Source organism: Trichechus manatus, unplaced genomic scaffold (genome assembly GCF_000243295.1).
Source record: "Trichechus manatus latirostris isolate Lorelei unplaced genomic scaffold, TriManLat1.0 scaffold00122, whole genome shotgun sequence".
Taxonomy (NCBI): Eukaryota; Metazoa; Chordata; class Mammalia; order Sirenia; family Trichechidae; genus Trichechus; species Trichechus manatus.
The window spans coordinates 8801733-8808821 of record NW_004444058.1 but is presented as its reverse complement, the minus strand read 5'-3'; the positions used below and the strand labels follow the sequence as shown (position 1 = coordinate 8808821).

Sequence of the window (7089 nt, the reverse complement as noted above, 5' to 3'; positions counted from 1 at the left end):
TGCCTTGAGATAGTGGCTAGTCTGTTTCAGCATCAAGGAGAAGATGGAGACTTGGGGATTCCATGACATTTTCAGGTAAAGGGCACTAGATCTATAGATAATATATTGTATTAATTAATTAAACACGTTTAAAATACAAACAGCACGACTGTTAAGTGGTTGATCACTGCTTGTGCCTAATTTGCATCACACCTGTCTCTTTCCCAGTAGTTTCATCAGCTACATGGAACCAAGAAACCAAACGTGTTCTTCAGCATTTATCCCCCTGGGACTCTCAGAAGAGGTGCAAGTGCAGCCTTACCTCTTTGGGATATTCCTGTCCATGTACCTGGTCACCTTTATTGGGAATCTGCTCACCGACACCCACCTCCACACACCCATGTACTTCTTTCTTTCCAATCTCTCTTTTGCAGACATCTGTTTCACCTCCACCACTGTTCCAAAGATGCTGCTGAACATTCAGATGCAGAGCAAAGTCATAAGCTATGAAGGCTGCCTCAGCCAGATATATTTTTTCATGGTTTTTGGAAGATTAGACAACTTCCTCTTGACAGTGATGGCCTATGACCGTTTTGTGGCCATCTGTCACCCACTGCACTACACGGTCATCATGAACCCCCTAATTTGTGGCCTCTTACTTCTGGAATCTTATTTATTGAGTGTTCTGAACTCTCTATTTGAGACTGTCTTTTTGTACACAGTTAGAAATTCGCCACTTTTTCTAGGAACTTAATCAGGTAGTCCAACTTGCTTGTTCTGACACCTTCCTCAATGATCTCATGATGTACATCGCAAAAGGATTTCTGGTTATTATTCCACTCATTGGTATCACCTTATCATACTCTAAGATTGTATCCTCCATTTTGAGAATTTAATCAGCTTGGGACAAGTATAAAGCCTTTTCCACTTGTGGGTCTCACCTCTCAGTAGTTTCCTTGTTTTATGGTACATTTCTTGGAGTGTATCTTAGTTCTGCTGCTACTCAAAAGTCCAGGAAAACTGCAATAGCCTCAGTGATGTACACTGTGGTCACACCCATGCTGAACCCCTTTATCTACAGTCTTGGAAGCAAGGACATAAAGCTAGCCCTAAAAAAACTCTTTAGCTGTAAAACATTACATGACAGAATCCTTTGTCTCAAAATTACAGTTACTCATAAGTAACAGAGCTCAAAATCATGAAGCCTTAAGCCATGATGCTTTTATCAGTTGATAATAGAAAATCTGCAATCTTTCTTGTTTCCAAAGTTCAATCTTTCTAATTTTCATACATTATAAACAATTATTTTGCTACACTTCATTTAATTTTTTTTTCACCTCTCTGATTGTGTACTATGGATTTGGATTAGAAGACAGAATCAACTACATGACTTTTAAGCAGTAAAATATTTTATATAGGAAATTGGAAACTTATAAATTTATACAAAGAGCTGGAGGAATGAAGGTGTACTGCTGTCTCTGCCAGATGAAAGCAACTGCCTCTTGTATTATCTGCTTTTGGAGAAAAATCATTTGTCATATCAAAGACTGTTCTCCACTTGCCTGGGTTTATTTTATTAAACTCCAGAAAGAGATCCTACCTGGATTAGCAGAAACATTTCTTGTCACCACCTGATTTAGTTTATAATAATCCACATTCAGTCTCAAGATCTAGTTTTCTTCTGCATAGCCTCAAACATAAATTAAGTGGGAGATGTAATAGAAATTACAACGTCTGTTCCTTCAAACATTGATGTTGTCACTAATCTCTCTGATTTATTCAGGGATACATTGTTGCTCTTTAAAAGATATTTTTATGGGAGGAAAACTTTTAGGAGATATTCCTTGATACTTCCTACCACAATAGCCTCACTTACATTACAGGCCACAAAAGCAATGTGGGCATTCTGCCAATTAACAACTGTATCATTTCAAATTCTGCACCAAAAAATTAGGAAATAAGAGGATATATTTGTGAATCTACTGTATTTGTGAAAGAGAGTAAGGCTAATGCTTCATTCATCACCTGGCCTGAGAATCCACAGTTTTCATTGGCAAGATATAGTGAAATTTTGGGATTAGTGTTAGCTTAGTATTGGTAACCAAATTTCAAGAAAGTGATCCAGTTATTTCCCTTTACTCATCTCACAATATTCCAGGTAAAAGGCCACAAATTCCTTTGAGTACTAGTGTTCTGGTAAATATTTAACTCTTCCTAAAAGAGAGAGAAATAAACACATACACAGAGGAAGGGGGGAAGAGAAGGAGAGAGAGAATAAAATGTATAGAAGAAATAAAATTTTGTGGCAGTTTTATAATTCATCCACAAGGGTAATTTGCCTCACCACTTGAGGACCTGTGTCAGTTTGCAGCCTCAGGTCTGAGAATCAAGTGCAAGATACTGATACTTCATTTTGGCGACTCAAGTCAAGTTTCTTTTCACTATAACTAGAGTATTTTTAGTTACACAGATTGGATAGGAACTTAATAGGCTGCTCATCTTTTTTTACTCATGGAGATACCGTGGACAATTTGCTATTTCCAAAGCGACATGTTGTTTAATCTATATGGATTCACATGCTGGTCCTGCTGCCTGTTACATTAACTATGAATACCATACCTCTGGTCGTTTAGTGATGCCAGTTCAAGATGCCATTATCCCCAATGAACTTAGGAGACATCCATTTCACTGTCAGCATCTCCCACCTTACCTGTATCACATAGAGGACAACCACTACAGAGATTTCTGAGGAAGCTGTTGCACCCCTCACCAATGTATTTCTCAATCCCCTGGTAAACACAATGTCCTCTGAGCCCTTTCCTAGTGTATACTTGGAAAGTAAGTGATTAAATCACATGTGATAAATCCACAACATCCCTTTTCCTTTGTATTTTAATTCCTTACCTATATTATAGTAAGATATTTATGTCACTGAACTTCCTTTAGAGCTGGATGCTGCAAAATCCAAGCTTTAGTCAACTAACTGAGAAAAATTTAGAATTATGCCCATTTGCTTAAGCTGGCATGTGGAACTCAGACTCTCTGTTAATGAACCCCATCATTATACTTGCCACGCTCTAAAATTTTTTTTTGTTCTTCCATGGACTGGCACCGATACAAGTCATTGTCTGACATATTCCCCACGTTTTTAAAATAAAAATTAGGAACATTTTGCAGTTATTTTTATAACTTAGTCTTCTTTTTCTTATTCAGACTTGCATTTGTCTCTCTGTGGTATCCTGAGACCCGAGTCCAGATCTCAGTTTTGAGGTAATGAGAAGGGAAGAGACAAGTCATGGAAACAGTTGTAATCCTCTTACAAGGTGAACATACCTTAGGGAAAAGCATTATAGGGTCTTCAGATGAAGTACTACTTGTCTCTTCAGACAGGTAAAGATGTGCACACTGGGTAGCACTGAATTTTCCTTGTAGTTTGGAGAAACTGAGTATTGCGATTCACTTAAACCCACCCACACATACCTATAATTTTTTTTAAGTGCCTGTTTCCAAATAATGCCTTAAATTTTACTCAAAACATTTAGCAAGACTGTTGATTCAGCTTATTTTGTTGTTCATCAATCTGCAGGATTAGGCTCTGTTTTCTCAGTCATACTCACATCAGACCAGCAGGCTTGAGAGATAAGAGATTGATTCAAGTGGTCCAGGGAATTTCCTGGTTTGTTAATTGTGCCACAATCTAAGAATTTAAAATCCTCAGCTTCTCATGGTCTTTCTGAAACATCTATCATGCACTCGAAAGCTCCCAGCCCATTCTACTTTCCTTGGATTCTTATTCCAAACAAAATCATTTATCCCATAAGTTAGTCAGTCTGCCAAAATCTTTTGTTCAGTATGCAGTTCCTTTGGGTGAATCTAGATGATACATTATGGAACAGCATTGCCACTGCTATCCGTGGACTACCAGAATACCATTATCCAATGGTAACAGCATCTTCAATGCCGTCAAACTCAACAATTTATAATATCAATTTTGAGATTCCTATTATGGAAGATCTGTTTTTTGCAATCAATTTTGATATCAAATAGTCTACCTGTCCGGGTTATTTTATTCAGAGAAAACTTTGTTTCTGTTTAAGTACTTTGAGAAGAAACTTTGTGTGTACTTATAACATTTTTAAAAGGGTTGATAGTTTGTCCTTAAAATACTGAAAATGACTCCTAAAACAGCACTGAAAACCAGGCAGGTTAGGAAAGTTGGTACTTCTACTCTCATTAGAAAGGTGGGAGAATTAAGACGCCACTAAAATGACTGGCTCCACCAACACATTGCATTTTCTGCAATCTAGGTAGTAGAAAGGTTTTGCTGTAAGTGCTAGCTAAAGACACACTGTATCTGCTAGATCTGCACTTGTTTAACAAAGGGTGTGCCCATCACTTCTTGACAACCAGGAAACTGTTGTTGTTATTGTTGTTAGGTGCCATTGAGTCAGTTCCAACTCATAGCGACCCCAAGTACAACAGAACGAAACATTGCCTGGTCCTGCACAATCCTCACAATTATTGTTATGCTTGAGCCCATTGTTGCAGCCACTGTGTCAATCTATCTCACTGAGGTTCTTCCTCATTTTCACTGATCCTCTACCAAGCATGACGTCCTTCTCCAGTGACTTGTCCCTCCTGAAAACATGTCCAAAGTATGTGAGATGAGGTCTCACCATTCATGCTTCTAAGGAATATTCTGAAACTACTGATGTGGAAATTTGCTTCCACTATTTCCGAAAAACCCCAATGCCTCTCCAGCCATGGTTGGCGGCAGAATTGGCAGAAATAAGAAATTTACCTCACTTTTGCCTTCTGAATTACCCATGTGTACATCTCATTAATATTCTAGAAATCACATCTGAACCTTTAGGTTTCAGTGAGTCTTGGAAATATAGTGTTCCAGTGACCACCCTCTGCAGTATAGGAACAAAAACCATAAAAAGGAGAAATGGATGTTGAGGGTCAATCAGCTCTACTCCCCTCACACTGATAATGTGTAGACCTAACGGTGGATGACAAATTTTATTCAAATTTGTGTGTATTTTAAGAGAGAATGATTGTATGTCTCTCAACATTCCCTAACACTTTTCCTTGTTTCTTTCTAACATACTCAGCTAGCTCATAACTTCTTTAGACAAGATTTGTAGAACACGAAATGGGTGAATGATACTCTCATAACTCTATCATATATTCTTACATCTTGTCTTAGTTAACCGTTACTGTCCCTCCAACATTTACCTCAGAAGAATTATTGTCCTGAATTCTATCACTGCAGACTTACTCTACTTTGGAATCCCTGAAATATGCAGTAACAATAATGACTCATTCTGAACTGAGGGAATAAATTTGTTTTCATGGAAACTTAATTTTATTCTAGGAATATCTGTAAATTGGCTATGAGAAAGGAGACAAAAGAGAAAGACCTCTTCTACTAGTTAAACTTATGCACAATATATGTTATATTTGAAAGACAAACTTGGAGAGAGTCATTAAAATATGGATTTCAGCTAAAGAAGCTTGACAAAGATTGTGCACGGGACACCCATCAGGTTACAGTAGGATATGGTATGATTTTTCCTGGAGAAATAAGGGCATGATGATCACTGCCTTAAAACCATTGGAGGCATACAATGTGAAAGAGGAGCAGACTCCTATTGTTTGAGCTTTCATCTGTTTGTGTTTTGTTGTCGTTGCTGTTAGGTGCTGTCGAGTCAGTTCTGACTCATAACAACCCTATGCACAGCAGAATGAAACACAGCCCTGTCCTGCACTATCCTCACAAACATTGTTATTCTTGAACCCATTGTTGCAGCCACTGTGTCAATTCATCTCTTTGAGGATCTTCCTCTTTTTTTGCTGACCCTCTACTCTACCAAGCATGAAGTCCTTCTCCAGGGACTGGTCCCTCTTGATAACATGACCAAAGTATGTGAGATGTAGTCTCGCCATCTTTGCTTCTGAGGAGCATATGTTCTATTATGTGGATTCGAACTGCCAACATTTTGGTTTGCAGGCAAACACTTAACCACTGTGTCACCAGAGCCCCGTTACAGTAATTTAAATTCAGAAATCATTTACTGGTATCCTTCAATGGAAAGTTTTAGAAAAGTTGACACTTTTTCCTTCGTACTTGAATTGTACAAAGGGGGGCAAAAAAAACCAGAATAAACACTCTCAAGATCAAGGAGAACTGATTAACCAAAGACACAGTAGAGAGCAGTTATAGAATACTTACCTGTAATCCATAATAATGTGGCCAGTGTCAAAGCGTGTCTAAGTTAAAAATAGGAGATAATTACCCTTTTTCCCACCCTCTGGAGCTGAAATGCTTAGAGAAGAAAAAGATGAGTACAATTCAGAAAAGTGTGGGGCTCCCCCTCAGATTGGGCCCCCAGGAGTCATTAATATTTAAGCTAGTCCACACCCTGCTGCCAGCCCTTTGTCAAATACTATTTGTGTTTTTACCAGTTACTTGCTACAGCGTCTTATGTTCCCATTAAGTTCTGATTCTCCTGTATTCACGTACCTTTTAGCTTTTGGGGAGGTGGTTTGCGCTGGGACCTCAACTGTCTAAATTATCTATGACAAGTTGTTAACTTTCAGTTTGTTCAGCTTTCTTCTTATTGTGAGTATGTGAGTGATGACTTCAAGCTCTTTACATTGTAAATCAAAACCTGAATGTCCTCCCTCTAATAAATTATTCATTTGTTATTGTAATTTTCATCTCTAGAATTTCTATTTGAAATCCTTTTTATAAGTTTTATCTCTTTATTGATATTCTCTCGTTGGTAAAGCATCATTCTCTGGTTCCCTTTAGTTCTTTGTTAATAGTTTTCTTTAAACCTCTGAGCATATTTAATACAATTTGTTTAAGCTGTAAGTCCAATGATTGCACTTTCTCAGGGACCACTTATTAAACTTTTTTTTTCCCTGACAATGGGCCATATTTTCTTATTTCTTTCATGTCTCATAATTTTTTTGTTGACTATTGGACATTTTTAATATTATGATGTGGTAAATCTGGAGACCGAGTCTCCTCATGCTGCAGGATTTGTTGTCATTTGCTGTGGGTTGTAGTTTTTTATTTGCTTAATGAGTTTTCTAAAC

General features: G+C 37.7%; 1 pseudogene; it reads left to right on the top strand.

The window, feature by feature from the left end:
• Positions 1-208: 208 nt before the first annotated feature.
• On the top strand, positions 209-1163 carry LOC101341262 (olfactory receptor 7A17-like; annotated as a pseudogene).
• Positions 1164-7089: the final 5926 nt, after the last annotated feature.